This window comes from Rhipicephalus microplus, chromosome 5 (assembly GCF_043290135.1).
Source record: "Rhipicephalus microplus isolate Deutch F79 chromosome 5, USDA_Rmic, whole genome shotgun sequence".
NCBI classification, from domain to species: Eukaryota; Metazoa; Arthropoda; class Arachnida; order Ixodida; family Ixodidae; genus Rhipicephalus; species Rhipicephalus microplus.
This window is the reverse complement of record NC_134704.1, coordinates 180,024,456-180,041,708: the sequence shown is the minus strand read 5'-3', so window position 1 is coordinate 180,041,708 and position 17,253 is coordinate 180,024,456. Positions and strand designations below refer to the sequence as shown.

Here is a 17,253-nt window from a genome sequence, read left to right as displayed (position 1 = left end):
GCCACTGCCAGAAGATACAAACATTCTAATATTAGTGCCGCTACGCCCCTAAAAACACCGACGCTTGGCACGGCCCTAAGCACCCCCCCCCCCACCCTGTACCATTACGGGGAAGCTGACCGCAACGCTGCTGCCAGCATAAACGTAAAGACTGCGTGTTTCTGCCATAGACGTGCCGCGTCCAGAGCGAGGCGAATGACCATGTGTTCTGGCAAGCCGATACTGTCAGTGATGCAAAACACCACCGATAAAACCAGCAGGTTCTCTTCAGCCGATCTAACCAGCTCGCTGACCACTCTAGCGAATTGGTATGCACCTGCAGGGGCCGTTCCTTGCGTTCGAGTGCCGGAAATAAATAGACCAGCGGCTGGGTGCGAGGGAGTTGGCACTGCGAAATCAGGAGTGAATTGTCATAGCTACCGACTTCCCCAGCTACTGCGCTGAAACACAAGCCCTACCTAGAGGCAGTGACGTAGAGGTGACCAACTATTTCACACTGCAGATCGTGATGCACCGTGGCGCGCCAGACGTCCACATCATCGGCAGAGGTATTGTTTTTCCTGCGGAGCTAACTCCGGCATTTTTGAGATACGCCCAGTAAAGTCACTGCCGGACCAGCGTTTACTACCCACAAAGCAATAATCTCTCCAAACGTTAAACAAGACCATGGCAGACATGCTCGCCATGTACGTTGACTTCGAGAACAAGATGGGGGACGACCTCCTTCCGCATGTAACTTTCGCATACAACACGGACGTGCAGGAAACGACGCAGATGACGCAATACAAGTTGATCTACAGAATAACCCGGAAACGACGCTCTGTGCCATTATACGCAGCATCATCGACAAAGAAAACAACTTTGACCGCACTGTCTACCTTCAGCACGCCGAAGGAGGCTCACTATTAGCTCACCTACTATCAATAATCAGCAGTCGACCAACCGCCGACGTTACCATCTTCGAGAACGCTTCGTTAAGTACCACCCCGGCTACCAGTTTGGGTCATGACACCGATACACCGACGTGGGCGTGGAAAAAATTATTCGGCAATATTTTTGGCAACAATATTTTTGGCAATACACGTTGATTCGACGTGTCGGCTATCTAAGCTACGAGGCCATCGCGGACAGATTATGATCTCTAAGTTGCGCTGCACAAGACCTGAAGTCGTCCATGTTGTGCGACTGAAGCAATTTTATACTTGATATTGAACTGTATGACTGTCATTTTGATTCATTATTGGTATATATTTGCGTATTACATTTTCGTTCTTCGCCCTTCTATGTGATGCCACAAGCCTAAGGACGATGTTATTAGAGAGAAAGGCAACGCCAAACATAGTAATTTATTTCCATTACGTTACCACTCTACTACACGTGTAACTGCTGCATTGCGCAAACCGCATCTGAATGACTGAGAACCATCTGGTAATTTTAGAACTTTTCCATGAGATTACGTGCATGATACGTGCATTAGTTTGTTATAGACTTTACGCAGCCTCTAGTGATAACACTGGAATTATCGATGACATATATGTCTAAATGCCGATGCTCTTCATCGCTGTTCAGTTTATCGTTGACCCATGATCTCTTTGCTTATATGAGTGTATTGCTGTAGTTTCATTTTTCTTCTCCCAGGCACAAGTTGGCCCAAATAAAGAGTCCCGCCTGTAACCATAGGTTAGCAAAACGAAAATTGCGGAGCTCGCTCAGACTCACCTACGAAATATATTTGGTGCTTTCGACTCACTCGGACTCACTAATATTTTTGTCAGGTGGACTCCCTCGAACTCACACACCCGTCGCTTTTCTTAAACCGGACTCACTTGGACTTGAATTCACCAAAGTATTACCCGCCACAATCACCCAGACTCATGGCTCTATATGAGTTTGAGTGAGTCCGACTGAGTTTAATGATGAGTCGATTAGTTTATATTTAGCTTTCTCGAGTAATGTGTCATTTTTTCTTTCACCAATATCGCGCAATCGGTGCTTTTCTTGGCGCCTTTTCATATAGTATATTTTGGAGTACGAGTTATGAGTTGTTTCAAAACAGTAACGACATTTTTTGTGAACGTGACGAGAACAAAAGATATATTTATCGAGAGTTGAAGAAGGGGTACACAAAGCACCCCCCCCCCCAACGTAATATTTAACGCCTCTGATCAAGTAATATTCAAATAGTATATGAACGATACTGCTTTGGATTGTGTGTGAGCAGACATGAGTATATACACCTTTCCACGGGAGCACTCTCGAACCAGTGAGCTGCTGGGGTCGAATATATGTTCTCTGTGTTACCATCGTGCTTTGGGCTGCGCGTGCCGTACCTGAACACATGGTACGCTTGAATTTGGTATATGTAATAGGCACTGCTCTCCGCTAAAGAAGTGACTGTCGTGTAAGGAAATTGTGCTTATTCGAAGAACAGACCACATGGCCATCACGGTATTGTATACGGGTGCACGAACAATTAGCGCCAGAGGAACAGTACGCCATGCGATGAGTGCAGGTGTGAAACGTTCGCGCTGCATCGTCGTTGCCTGAATTTCAGAAGAAGTGGGTGCCATTGGTAAATCAAAACAACCTTCTCGTGGCGCCATCATCACACCTCTGTTCACGGCACTTTGCGGCAAGAAAACCGCCGTTAACGATGTTCCGGTGCTGGATGTTAGATACCAAAAAGAAAGTGCACTGTAAAAAAAGTTACTCCGAGGTAGCAGTAAAACGCTTGTCCTCTAGCATCCCATTTATTCGCAGCATTTTTTTCTCCAGACATCCAGAGGAAAATTTCTGCTCTGGCATGCCGGAAGAATTGCGTGGTGCACCAAGAGTACTTTAACAGATATATAACTCCGACTGACCGAAGCAATTGCTTGGCGCCGCCAAGTACTTTTTACTGGAATTTTCCTCCGTCTGGCCGGAGTAATTACGTGGCTCCGGAGCATTTGTCGCGGACTTTGCTGCACTCCGGTTATCCGGAGCTTTTCTGTGGTACCTCTGGAGTATTTTACGAATGTACTACTTCGTCCGAACCACATTTCAGTGACGAAGATTAGTACTTTTTAAAGTGTTCGCTCCACTGTTTATTTATTGTATGCTGATCGTTTCACACATTCGTTATATGAACGAAGTCCCGATTTTCATGGAAGCACTGCAGAGTGACTTTGTATTCATTTCGACAGAGCTCTAACAGATGAAATTAAAAAAAAAAATACTTGAGTTCATATTCTTCGATTTATTCAAAATAAGCTGCTCTTTCCGGATGAGTACTCAGCATTTGGGAAAAGCAGACAAGAATAAACAAACATGCAAAAAGGCACCAAAATTAAAACACAATAAGACAGATCGCATGAAATCAACAGCCCTCAAGTTTAAAACGCAGCGCTTCAAAATGAAGCTCATAATGCTGCAAAACTGTGCACGACAAACGAAGAAAGCGCGGCCGCCGGGAACAACTCTTCACCATCCCCGAAAGACCATCCATCAGATTCATTGATGACGCAAAGGTTGAGCCGATTGCTTTCTGCATAATTTAGCAAAAAAATGTAATTACACATGAGAACTTCAATTCATGCGAGAGGCACGGAAACTGAGAACACTGAAGGCACAGACACAATTAATCCAGTACAATCTCGGAGTCTATGAGATGAACCAACTTCTGAAACTAACCACACAAACACACAGACACACATACGAACACGCGCACACACGCACGCACACACATAGACAGGAAGAGCGTTCAATATCAAGAAGCACATCCGATGTAATCTGGTGTAAGACAGCCGCAATATGTTAAATACACACCTTCCTGACGCGAACAAAGTTCGAAACTGGGCAAAGGTTTCTATATATTTCTAATTTGATAGCTCTACCTTTGCTGAAACATTCACAAGTAATTTTCGACTAAAATAATATTATTCCAGTGCTTTTGTAGACGGCATCAGCAATGCCCCTTCCGATAATTTTCCAATTTAACTAACAAGAATACTGATTATTACAGTTGCATTTTAGAGCGTGCTCATTGTCATACTTCTAGCGAAGTGGGCCCTTACAGTTTGCATGGTTGCGGCCTGTCTTTAAGGAAAGCCTGGCTTCGTCTCCTTTTGAAATATTTTTCGAGATAAGTTGGCATTTTTTAAGTTAGCACTGTCAGTTCTGTTTTGATACTTGTCATTGTGAAAATTTTTCAACGTATTTATTGTATGAGCATGTATTTCTTCAAGACGAACAGCTTCAAGCACAAAATGAGGAAAAGTTCACTACAATGTTGCAAAATAAATAAGCAATAAAAAGCACAAACATTAGGCATCCTAAGTCAACTGCATTTTCACAGAAATAAGAGAAGGCTGACCGGTATACTCAACTTAGAGGTTCGTGCAAGCGTCCTGAGGCCACAGAAGGGGATGCACGTGGAAGCTTCACGGTGTGCCAGTACCTCCTCCTTGAAGAAATTTTCTTTTCTCATCTTCTGCTCACAGGTTAGCATTGTCCAGGTCAAAACTACGTCTCAGCACCAATCGCTCTCCCGCCTTCCGTCATAAAACAAACAAACAAACAAAAAACAAAAAAAATCAAGAAACTGATGCTACAACCGCTTCAGCACAACTGAAAAGAGGAAAAAAAGCAGCAGCACGATAGTAATCTCTCCCATCAACAACACAGAAAATGCCGCTAGTTTTTCGAAAGGATTCTTTCTCTTTTCTTTCCTTCTTTCACTACAATGTCCCATCCATCTTAGAATGTCATGCCCGGCTGTCATGCGACGACTCATTCTGCCAAGCAACTCCTCTTCTTTTTTTGCATTCCTCGTCCCCAGTATCATCAGTTTCTTTCGCTCCTCTCATTCTTTACCTTAAATCACAACAATCCGCGAAGAGTTCAGTGTACTCCTAGATTAATATCTCATGTACCACTTATTAAAAAAATAACTTTTTCACATATGTATGGGTGCGTGTATGCGTACTAAAAGTCTGTACCAAACACATTGCCCTACCTCGATTCACTACATTTATAAAGAACTAACACTAATTTCAGTTATTCAAGTTTTGTTAGTCGAGATTACATACTCTATCGAAAAAATTTTACGCAGCGGTACACCTCGACCTGGTGTTTAGTGATATGGAAAGCGGACAAATGCTACCGTTCATTTCTACTGAGAAGACCAGAAATATATTTTAATCAGTTAGGTTTACCTATAACAAGTATTAACGTTTGATAGAATCAACCTAGAACTATAATATTTTCTATTGTTGCATATCTAATCAGCGCTCCAAATAATAAAGTGACTTGATTCAATTTACCAAAATTATGGCGTAAATGCAGCACAAAAGAGGACGAGTATAAGGAAGTTGACAACCACAAGTGCTTGTGGTGTTCAATTTCTTTATCTCGTTTTTTTTGCGCTACATTTACGTCATAATGAATCAGCGCCAACTCGCCTACCTCTCCGTTTTGCTTTACCGAAGTTATGTTAAAAACACGTAGTGCAAACAACGCATTATCAGATTTCCACTGATGTTTCCCTGACGTCTTGTGAAATTAGCCTAATATTGATCACATCTTCGGTTTACCAACACAACATTATCCAATATTGCCCTAGCGAAAACTAACAGAACTTTCTCTTGGTCTAATAGCAAAAAACTGTATTGGTGCTATAAGAACTGTATTAGAAAATGATAGGTCTTATTTTTTTATTTGAATTCTGTCAGCATCAATAGAAACCAATTGACCCCATCAATAGGACCAATGTGGTGCCTATAGATGGCACCTATTTGTCGCTTATAGAAGTAATATACATCTTATTGGCACCAATGGGGTCTAATAGGAACACCTATTTTGGCCTATATAACCAATAAATATGTGTTAGTATCAATAGGCGGCCGGTATTGGTATGGGTAGGCTTTACAGGTCAAACATATTTGTCGCCAATAGAACCAATAAACATAACCTATTTGTCATAATTTTAAAACTAGGTGTGAATTGCCACCAGAGTCGAACAATTGTGGGGTGATATGCAATGATGAAAGGCCCAACATAAATATATTTTAGTTACATATAAGAGTAGCCCATTCAACCAAAAGTGAGTTTTTGATTTGTTCAATATATGAGGCATATGAGACGCCCGTTACTTCTACATATGGGTGTTCCAAAGTATTGCAGCCATGTTTTTCAGAAATGTCACCAAGCTACTTTCACACTTGTGAATTTGAGTAATTTCATTGAGTATTCAAGAGTGTCGTATAAATTTAATAGTACTAGTTCACAAAAAAGAATGTTATCGGATAGTTGAACTTCAAACGCCATCTGAGTTGAAGTTAAAAAAAGAAATCTTTATTAAGACTGTAATTCTCTCCCATGCAATGTATATATGCACGTAACTCAGATTCCCTAAGTGTTGCGGAGAGCAACGTGTTAATAGAATAGTTGAAGCCAACTTCAGAGACAAGAATCTTCACTGCCCGGTTGCACATATAAATAATATTCAGTTTTCTAATCTTACTTCGTAATTAAGGCAAGGACAGCAAGATGGTTTTTAACAAAACCTTATTTCTCTTGCAATGCATACTTCATAATCAAGACCGGTCACAGTGTAATAAGTTGCAGCCACTTATGGCAGTTAAACCTGCATATAAAAGACATAAATTCACATTTCTTGAGATGAAATATAGGGATGACAAAGGAAACAAAACACGCGTACTCATGTCTAGTTTCCTCACCTAAAAACTTGGGATCATTGTTGTCAGGAGGTCTTACTTGCTCTCGCAAAAAGTGAGTGAAAATGCCACTATTCTTCATGACCACAAAAAATACCAGTGCTCTCACGGAAATGCATAATTGGCACTTTGACACGTAAACCACGATGCTAATGCATACTTCAATTAGCAAATTAATTTGCACGCCTTGCATCATATCAATCTTTACCATATGTGCATACCTTTGAAAAGTCACACTCAGCATACTTGAGTGTACTAAGACAGCATGTGTATGATAACATTCAGGTGATGTGTACTGCAAGGGCCTCCTTAAAAAAATTAAAAAAATGAGACAATACCATTTGGTGAGACAACTGCACCGAGGAAAAAAGACAACCCACAAACATACTACTAGACAAAACAGAAATGTATAGTGAAAATTTGCTGTAATAAGTTGACAAAAAGCCTTTTAAAATTAACCCTTTAAAGCCTGAAATATGAAACTCCCAAAAAATATAGAAATTGTTTTCACATTCCAGCTTCAAATAGCAAATGAACCTTTAATTGATTCTGCAGTTAAATTACATCAAATAGAACTTTTTGCAAACTTTCAGGTAGGTTGAAAATTTTCCATGTGTCACAGAATCAAGGACATTGCAACAAAAAACGTACTTTATAACTCAGTGACATGTTGTATGGCAAATATTAGATGTGTGCACACCAAATAAACAAACTTATTGAAGACAGAACTTGAGTTACCCAGGCGAAAAATAACAAAGAAGTGAGAGCTGTTGCGCGTGCTTCACGCTGTCGGCCACAGCAAGAAAGCAATTATTTCTAGCAATGAATACCTTAGCAGCGTGGATGTAGCGCGAAAAGACATGGGCAAAAAGGGATACAAGTGCTTACTCACAACTGGAAGTTTTAATGCTTGAACCGAAAATATATAACACTTACACTTGGTGCTCAACGAAATCCCGCGCATGCGCATCGTGGGCAAAATAAAAGGCAATAATGAAACCAAGAACACACCCCCTGCACCCTTCTTCCCACCAGTCTACTCCCTTTTTATGAGTATATAGCTCCAACTCGCTCGCCTCTCCGTTATGCTTCAGTGAATACCTTGCACAAGACGGCGCTATATTTTTCATGCTGGAAGCTACATTCCCCACCAGTAGTTAACTGCTGGCAATAAAGGTGTCACACAGCTCATGACTTACTTTCTCAAAGTTTTTCGGTATGTTGTGAGTTTGCGACACCCGGCAGTAAAGAGTTCGGACATCTTCATAATACGTACAGGCTGCAATATGTAACAAGCTCAGCTGAACAGCTTGACATAGTGAGGCGATTCCGTAAGACATACTGCAGCTGATTATGCAGAGTACTACTCAGCAATTGATAAATCCGGAAAAGAGTGGGATATTTTCATAAGTATCGTTTCAGGTAAATACTGTTACTAATTCATGAGCATGAACTTGCAGCTTTAAGAATTGTAGTGCAAACACATTAAAAGCTCACGTATTTAAAATGCTATCATGATGAAGACAGAAAAAAATAACGGAGATTTGCGGAATAAATCCCGCCTAGGATATCTTCATGGCACATGCACTTTGGAGGTGAGGGTATGACAAGATTAGTTGTGCAGCTACATCTTTGATTGACTCTAGAAAGTCGACAAAGTCGCATACCAGTAGTGCCGAATAATTCGTAAAACACACTTCACAGTTGATAGAAAAGGCCATATTTGATCCATGCTTAAAAGAGGAACCCACACAAATGGAGGATTGCACCTTTAAAATTTTAGTACTTGTTTGTTGGTTGTTTTTAAAGCTACTCCTGGTTCCTACTACACCCTGACATCCCGATACAGTACAAGTTTCTCGCCACACACTCTGTGCAAGATGCCATGTTTTTACAGTTGCTCGGTAACAAATGCGTTTGTAGTACCTGATGTCATAAACAAGACACACTAGCTCCTGAAGTCACTACAATGCATACCGTAACCTTCAGTTACGTTAGTGTTGATGTCAGTAGCTGCACCATGTGAAAATTAACATTATAGCTGCAATAAAGTATCAGCGTTTCCTGAGCTTCCCATTTCCTCACATCGACCTCTGAATACTGCATTTTTTCATGGCAGCCCTATTGAAAAAACGTCCACCATAGGAATGGTGCATTCCACCAAGCACCATTTTGGTGGATTATGGCGGTGGAATTGTTGGTGACACATAGTGTATGGTGGCGTGTGGTGGAGCTGATGGTGGATGGCGCGCTCCAGCCGGCAATGCTGGAGCGCAGAGCAGCGTCAGAATCACCGTGACGAGCTGCCATTAAAGAAATAATGAAATTATTGTATAAAAAAGAATGTAGGAAGCACCCCGTAAAAAAAAAAAGGTGCGCCAGCGTGGGATCAAACCTGCCACCTCCGAATTTCGAACTGAGAACACTAACCACTACGCCACGCCAACAGATGACGTCATGGCTGTTAAAAAAGTAAATACAGAAAGTCACTGTTTAACTTCAGTTCTGTTTGTCCTTTACTTGGGAGGGACGGGATCTGCACCTGCTACTAAACTTTGCACATTTGATAAACACGAACAACTGCTGCGATAACGGCAACGGCGCTATGTTTGTGTTACAATTTACAACCGCAAGGAAAAAAAAAACAACTCAGTGGACTGAGGCGCTGGTACAGTTTATCGGCGGTTACTGGCAAGTTTTTATTCGTTTCTCGCTCCTTCCAAAGGGCGATATCAGTTCAGGCTTTATTACGCTTCTATGCTCATTCGATAGATACGCCAACACAATTGAGTTTGATGTTTTTCGCGCAACGCACACCGCAGTCGTGCCAGCGCACCGCTGTTGCTCTGTCGTTAAGAACAGTTACATAAAGGCTTGCCCAAAACGAATGCAGTGCGCTAAAAACTATATGCTATCATATTGGTTCAGTAAGCGAACGAATTGACGTGTCTATGTTCTCGCATAAGAGCCAGCGAAGTGCCGGCGAGTGCGACCAGCGGCTGACGGTGAGGGAAGGCGTACCTTTGGTGGAAGTGTTGCAAGCGCGTCGCATCGATGTTTGTCGCTTCTTGCGCGGACACCGCACACAATAAAAAAGGCTTCAGTTAGGTTAAATGATGCTGCAGCTGTGCTGTATTGTCATTTTTACTCGTCAAAAGTGTGTAATTTGAAACCCAGAAGCACCGATAACACTTGTACGGGCTAGGTCGGTATGACTAACCTTTGGTGGAAATCACGGTGGTAGAACAGAAGGGTGAAAGCCAAATTCGCTGGGGCTCATCTCGACGCATGTCGAAAGTCGAAAGTTTATGCGTATTCACACGCACTTTGTTAACTTAAAAGTATGGCTCAAGCAATAGAGTGTGCAAGAATTACCAAAGTTGCGTTTCTAGCATGGCGACGTCAAGTGACTGCGTTGTGTTCTGTTCTAACATTGAAAGGGGCAATTGCGAACTGGAGCCCATTTATTTGTCGACAACTGTGCACCGATGTAAAACATTTATTGTCATGTTCACAGTGACAACTCCAGTCTTCTAAACATCCCAACAAAAAAAAAACACATCGCGGATGTCAAACTGATGTAAGTACGTGCGCGAAATGTAAACATATTCCCGGCCGCATACTCTATGCTCCACAAAAATTGAAGCGTTGTGGACGCCACAGGAATTTTTTTAAAAAAACGTACTATAAAGCGTAATGAGCAGCGTTGGTTTCTTTTGACCGTAAAGATATATCTATGCGCATTCAAGAATGAAACACCACAAATAAGTGATTTCACATACTGTAATGTGCTTTTTATCATGGCACCGCCATCCACCAAGCTTCCATCATGCCACCGTCTTCCACCTTGCTCACCAAGCCTTCCACCAAACACGTTTTGCCTCACCACCATGAGCTGGCATTTTCCACCGTCACCACTATTGGCTCGCCACCACCACCACCATCTGCCACCACTTTTTCCACTCTAGCCGTCATCAGCCGGCATTTTCCACCGTCATCACCATTGGCTTGCCACCATCACCACCACCGTCTGCCATCATTTTTTCCACTCTCGCCATCATCAGCCATTATGCCCACTACAGTTACCAATTATCCACTAATATTTCCACCAGATACACTAATATTTCCACCATATCTACTATTCTTTTCACCATATCCACCAATAATTCCACCATCCACCAACCCAGGATTTTCAATAGGGAGAGTACTGACAGCTGCAATATTTAGCGTAAATACCCGTTTAAAAAATGAAATTCAAAAAGGCATTTTTATGGTTGGATTCAATGCTTGGTCAGAGGTGGTTGAAATCAATCCCAAGTACACTTTTGTAGTTTGCCTCATAATGAAATTGTTGTGTCAGCTCAAAAAACTAAAGCAATTATTACTTACAACTAGCCTATCATTTACTCACTCAAGTTCTTGTATATTTGGGATTTCTGAAATATATAGAGCATTATCCCCGTTTATCACCACACATATCCTGTCTACTTGAGTTGCATTAAGCAGCACGTTCTCATCAACTCCGGCGGTCATATACATAAGTGAAACCTTCTTGTGCATTTTACACTTCAATCTTTGACACACCAGGTAACACATTCTATCTTCCAGCATGAACACTCTGTCAAGCACGTAATGCAGGCCATCCGTAGACTTTAGGTAAGAGTTGCAAGTTCGTTTCGTTTGATTATAGCTCCGGACATGATAACTCTGTCCTTCTAATAATGCCTCTTATATGCCACGACATTTTCGGGATGCTGCCTAAGCTTACTGGAAAACAAAGCTACCTTGTGATCATCAAGGAACGAAAGACGTTCTTAACCATGTGGATTTTGTTCTGTTCTTCTTAACATTGTAGCTAGTGATGATCTCACAAAATTCCCGCACCTTCTGTGACAGAATCACGGTCTGCAAAAGGCGACGAAGCTGGAGGTTCACTGTAAAGTGCTCCAGGACTTGCAGTAGCACTTTGTTTGCATCGCTGACTAGATTCAGTAGCGAACCGTTTCCAGACTCAAAAACAAATGTTGAATGAGACCACGATGGTCCCAGCTGCAACACACTTTGTGGCAGGTGCACCAGTTGGGAAATGGTAAAAGCCGTTGCCTGCTGTCCGTAGAGCTCCTATACCTGGTACACAAATTGAGCCAAGTTGTCCATAGGACCTTTCAGTTCTTCTCTGCTAATATTGTCCATTAGGAGAAGAAAAATACCGTTCACTAACAGACAGGAATGTTCAAGGTAACTTGTTGGTAAAATGACATTAAGACATGACACAGAATAAAAAAGCAGCCACTACTACCATTAACTAGCCTTCCAAAAACTGCGATCTTCAACTGTACGTGGGAGCCTAGTGAAGAATCGTGGTGGCTTAAGATTAAGCAGTCGTGACGTGACAGTTCGTAGGTGTGTAGGTGCGCCTATATAGGCTGGTGATTTGACAGAAGTGAACCACGTATCTGCAAGCTGTTTTGCGACTCCTAAAACACAATGCATCTACTCAGAGCATACTCCCCACATCATGTCGAACTTTGGAAGTTCAACCAGAGGTGTGTAACCCTTGACACCCCGTGATGGTTTGCCTGTTGACATTTCCAGCGGCATATCTTGTTTTATCTGGCTGGTGGTTCGTGTGGTTGGAACTTTACTCTCAACAGGGCACTTGACAGATCTTGCAACAGTAAATTGTTTTTACTAGTAAGAAACAGTCATAACGTACTAGAAAACCCTACACACAACTTCAATAAATGCTTTAATATATAAGTGCAATCAATTAACATAGAAAATAAAGACGTAAACCTTTAGCAAAGCTTACTTTGGTGCCTTTATTCTTTGTAGAGGCAAAATCAGCATCAAAAGTAGCCATTGAATTGCTTGCAGTTTAGAACCGCTGCTCGTGTCGGTGTATCGACACAGCAGCAAACTACTTGTACACTTGATGAGAGTTTTCTTTCGTCGTATTTGCACTTTACTGAATTTATCGCAAGGAGCCTCCTAGACAATCACCTCCAAAAACTACGTCATTTCTGGATGCCCCTTACCAAACCAAAGCATCCCAAGCAGAATATCGTTCCAGCGCAGCGCCACTGGCAGCCCAATAATTACACATTTGTTGGGTTATACTAAAGTTTCGTTACCATTGAAAACCCCGGCATCATTAGTATTAAATGTGAGTGCGATATCACTCCACTTACTGCCCTCCATGTGCTTCCTAAACAGTTCTCCATTTGTGATGTCAGTGAGAACTGCACTTCTGCCCGACCCTTCATGAGCATTTTTCTTCTCAAGTGAGCCGAGCAGGGCTGTTGCCACTGCCTTGTCTGAAAGTAGCACCTCCATTTGGTCCTTTATATTTAGCACAGCGAAGAAATTTGTGCGCAGAATTTGGGGCATTGCCGTTGGTACAAATAAAGGTGTGTCCTTCGGGATTTGCAGCGGGTGTACTGCAGACTGTGAAAAAGCAGTAGCGTTTTACTAACTGCTTCTGCTAATTTTTCTATGCCTTTCTAAGTAAGTACTGTGATGATGGAAATACCTCAGCACCAATTAAAATATTCATTACATAGCCTAGCTTTTCCATATAACTCCAGTTGAGCATTGCTGGTGTTGAGTAGACCATTAGTGTAACCATTGCATCAGCAACGGTAAGGTCAGAATTTGGCAAACGCCCATTTGAGAACAATATCACAAAGTCGTCGTCACTGACCACCGTTGGTTCGCAGCAGGCTCCATTATCTGCGTCCAAACCAGCGAACTCTGTCAACTGTTGCTCCGACGTGTCGGCGATGACACTCTGCGGTGATCTCTGGCTGCGATGTTCATTCGCAGTTCAATTGTCGCCAATGTCGTCTCTTTCAGATGGCTAAGTATTCAAGTTCTGTGACTGCCTGTAGTCGTCGGCGTTCGTCGGCGAAGAGCAACTCTCCGCCTCGACAGTCAAAGCTTCTTCTTCATTCAAGCCAGCAGAAGTGTTCGGCAAGCGTCAATAAAAAAACAGTGCTCCGTGGAACCGTAAATTCTTCGCCAGGCTCCAAATAGTGCTTGCGCTTCCTGTTACGATTGTGAACGTCGTGTTCCTGTTCGCACCTGTCATTGGCGACACCCTTATTGTCCATGACCAGTAGAAAAATGAGAAAGACCAAATATTCAAAAGAATCGGTACGTCAATCGAACCTCCCAAATTGCAACAAAGCTGACAACAATACGTCCTCTGACTTGCATGACCCACTCTGAAACGTATTCAGCGCCACTCTGAAACGTATTCAGGCCCTATGTATGGCCAAGAACAAAATTACAAACGTTCAATGAAAAAAAAAAAAACGAACTGCTGTTGCATGACGACGCATAACTTTGTACTGCTGTGAATATTTAGGTATTGTAAGTAAAGCAGATTAGTGCAGTAAATTAGCGAGAAACAAAATGCCAAAAAGAAAATTTAGTTTGCATGTGTACCACCAACGTTCGAGCCTATTAGCCTCTTTACCAGCCGATCGCAGCCAGCTTTATGTATGCAGCCTACACTGCAAATCATTTCACATCCTTAAGGGTGGATTTTTGAATAAATCACCCATCTTAAACCTATTATTTCTGCCAAACTTATCCGCATGGGTGTAAGTTCTGCAATTCCACCTTTTGTACGCCCATTTCTCATTTTTAGGTGTACTGTAGGTATATGTTAGCAAATTACACCCAAGGGTGTTTCCTTGAACGTTACACCTATCATATACGTATATAGTTTAGAGCATCAATACATATCACATTTCAACGGATGCAATCAAATCGCATGCCAAAAGTCTGGTGAAAAGATCGATGTTGCGGCATTCGTTTTCATTTCCCATAATTCATTCGCCAAAATATATCGTGCTATGTATTATATTTATTAAACCACCCCCTATTTATTATATTCAGAAGATTCCTCACATGTTCAATGACTTAATTCATGGGTTAACTTTTTGGGATTCCTACTAAAAATATTTTGCTGCCGCTTATGTCCATTCTTCCCTAATTCTCACAGAGACATCAGTAAAAGAGATTATGTTGCACTTAAACATAACATGAAACGATTACACACGGTTTTCGACAGGCTATCGTGCGCGCTTTCTCATTTGAAATCACACTAAGTTTTTTGTACCAGAGGTCCTGATTTATTAAAGACGATAGTCTTTTTTGGGGACCTTCAACGCAAAAATTTTGGTCTGCCTGCCTGCCTGCCTGCCTGCCTGCCTGCCTGTCTGTCTGTCTGTCTGTCTGTCTGTCTGTCTGTCTGTCTGTCTGTCTGTCTGTCTGTCTGTCTGTCTGTCTGTCTGTACATTTGTCGGTTTGTCCACTCTATACGTCATCTGGTACTTGAAATGGCCGACCTCATCCGCAGCGCTCACCAGTGTTGCTCAAGATTGAGCGTTCATGCTTGTGCAATCGTCAATTAAAAAGCCATGATTGCGCATGTCTGTGGCACCATAACAACACGTATATATTCTGCATGTGCGTCTTTTACTAGAAAAAGCATACATTAGTAATATTAAGGGCCGTAGCGCTTATCACGCTGCGCTGACCATGCAATGCTTGCACGGAACAGGGAGCGTTTCCAACGCTTTGCTAAGGTGGTGGAATCTACCCGTCGCCTTGCATTCTACACCTTATCACCTCTAAGATGGGCGGGCACACCCCTACCAAAGCCACACGCTTTGTTTTCTAGGAAGACTACCAGATGGCGCTCATGTCTCACGTGTGACATGATTTGATGTTCTTTTTCGCCTTAGCTGTATGCTCGAGGCACTCAAACGCAGTGCCTACAGAATACCACTCACCGACTTTCTTGCACAGAACACCAAATAAATGTCCTGTTCACTCTCTCCACACGCAAGACTATCGTCTTTTGACGACATTTGCAGAAACATGGAGATACGGGGCCAATTTTTTACAATGGGGGTCCATATATTTCCTCACACTGAAGTATTTCGCATCAATACACGGGTCCCTGATTTATTCAGTGAGTTATATTTAGATCTATGAACATGGGTCAGTTCAAATTGAATGTTTGTAGTATTCGCATTGCCACGGAACTAGGCATGTTTGCAATTAACAGGCTAAGCTTACTCGGATGCAGCTGCTGTGCACGCATGCTGCGCCGCAGGACAAGCTTGGCGCACATACGCTAAGCACGGGTGAACTCTTCCAATGGGTCGCACCACTCTGTGGGCACTTAGTGCTCATTTTATATTTACTTGAAATGCACGCTTGCGCGTCGTATAATATACACGTGAACGATCGTAGAAACACTAGTGCAATGTACCCGTGCCACAAAGAAGGAGAGTAGTTTACTAATTGCAGCATTGTAATTGACAGTTGTTACTGTCGCGTTACAATGCACTGATAATCGCACATTGGTATGCTCACACAAAATTTAAGACTTGAAATAAAAGCAAGCGTCCTTCATACTTTGTCGGTAAAAAAAGCAAAGCCCCCGGTTCTTGCTGATTGGTAGAGTGTTATTTAAAAGAAGCTAATAGCACAGCAGGGGTGTTGCTAGGATTTATGCGTGCAAGGGAACAGAAAGAGTAAAAAAGGGGGCCTGGCGCAATTTGTATGTAAATTTTTGCCTGTAGTTGCATACGTGTGGATCCGCATCGCAGGCTTTCTTTTTTTTTTTTTTTTGCGAAATGGGCCAAATCCTGACCCGAAAGTAGCTCAAATGACACTCAATTGGCTCATACATACGTTCACGTTTCCTCTAAAACAGTAATATTAAAACATTATTTATAAATATTACTGTTCTAGAAGAACGTTGATAGTATGTATATGTCAAGGCAGCGTCAGTTGAGCTTGTTTCGGTTCTAGATTTGCCCCATTTTGAATTAAAAAATATCTCCTCAAACGAACATAAAAAAGGGTGGGAGATGTGTCAAATATGGAACAACCTCCTTGCCACCCTTCCCTAACTTTTTATTTATATCTATGTTCCGCAAGTAACAAATTTTGACTCCGAAATGTCGAAACAACGCCGCAATAACGCCTCACCCGGGGAAAAAAAAAAATACATTACGAAGGCTGCGCATTTGCCACCTGCACACGTCAGTGGCAAAAAAAAAGACTTTGAAGCTCTGCTAGCAAATAAATATGTTGTCAAGCATGAAATATTACACTATATCTTGGAGGCTTGACATAGCTATGTGTTTTGGTTTCGGTTTCGGTTTTGAGGTCTCGGGGCAACTGCGCATCGCCATCGTCAACAGGCAGACTTTGAATTGGGTGGTAACATGTCGTGTGCGTGTTTGCTGCAGGCTGACGGTGGTTTATTATTTTACTATTCACTTGCTTTGTCAGGGACGCGTACTTATACGGCTTGCACAGTTTAACTTGTGCTTACAGTGGATACAGTACGTGTCACTGCAATCTGTGGCGTGTCGGCTAGTACAGAACAACTTCGGTGCGGCGAAGTGTGTGTCCTCTGTCAACGGCTTTCGTTGAAGCTTGTGCCCGCCGCAAGCAGAGTGTTTACGATCAAGCAATCAACGGACCGTACGCTGGGAGCTACATGGAG

At 42.3% G+C, this 17,253-nt stretch overlaps 1 protein-coding gene and 1 long non-coding RNA gene across 4 annotated transcripts in view; one reads left to right on the top strand and one right to left on the bottom strand.

Annotated features, from left to right (window-relative positions):
• The window catches only part of LOC119174081 (solute carrier family 41 member 1), a 331,108-nt gene that overhangs the window by 30,020 nt on the left and 283,835 nt on the right, over window positions 1–17,253 (top strand). The window lies entirely within an intron of this gene.
• LOC142818047 (uncharacterized) overlaps window positions 4,361–17,253 on the bottom strand; it is a 61,125-nt gene continuing 48,232 nt past the window's right edge. The window contains exons 2-3 of the long non-coding RNA XR_012895500.1: window positions 6,938–7,024; window positions 4,361–4,532 (exon numbers count right to left, since the gene is read on the bottom strand). This is a non-coding gene — a long non-coding RNA (uncharacterized LOC142818047). The remainder of the gene's footprint in view (window positions 4,533–6,937; window positions 7,025–17,253) is intronic.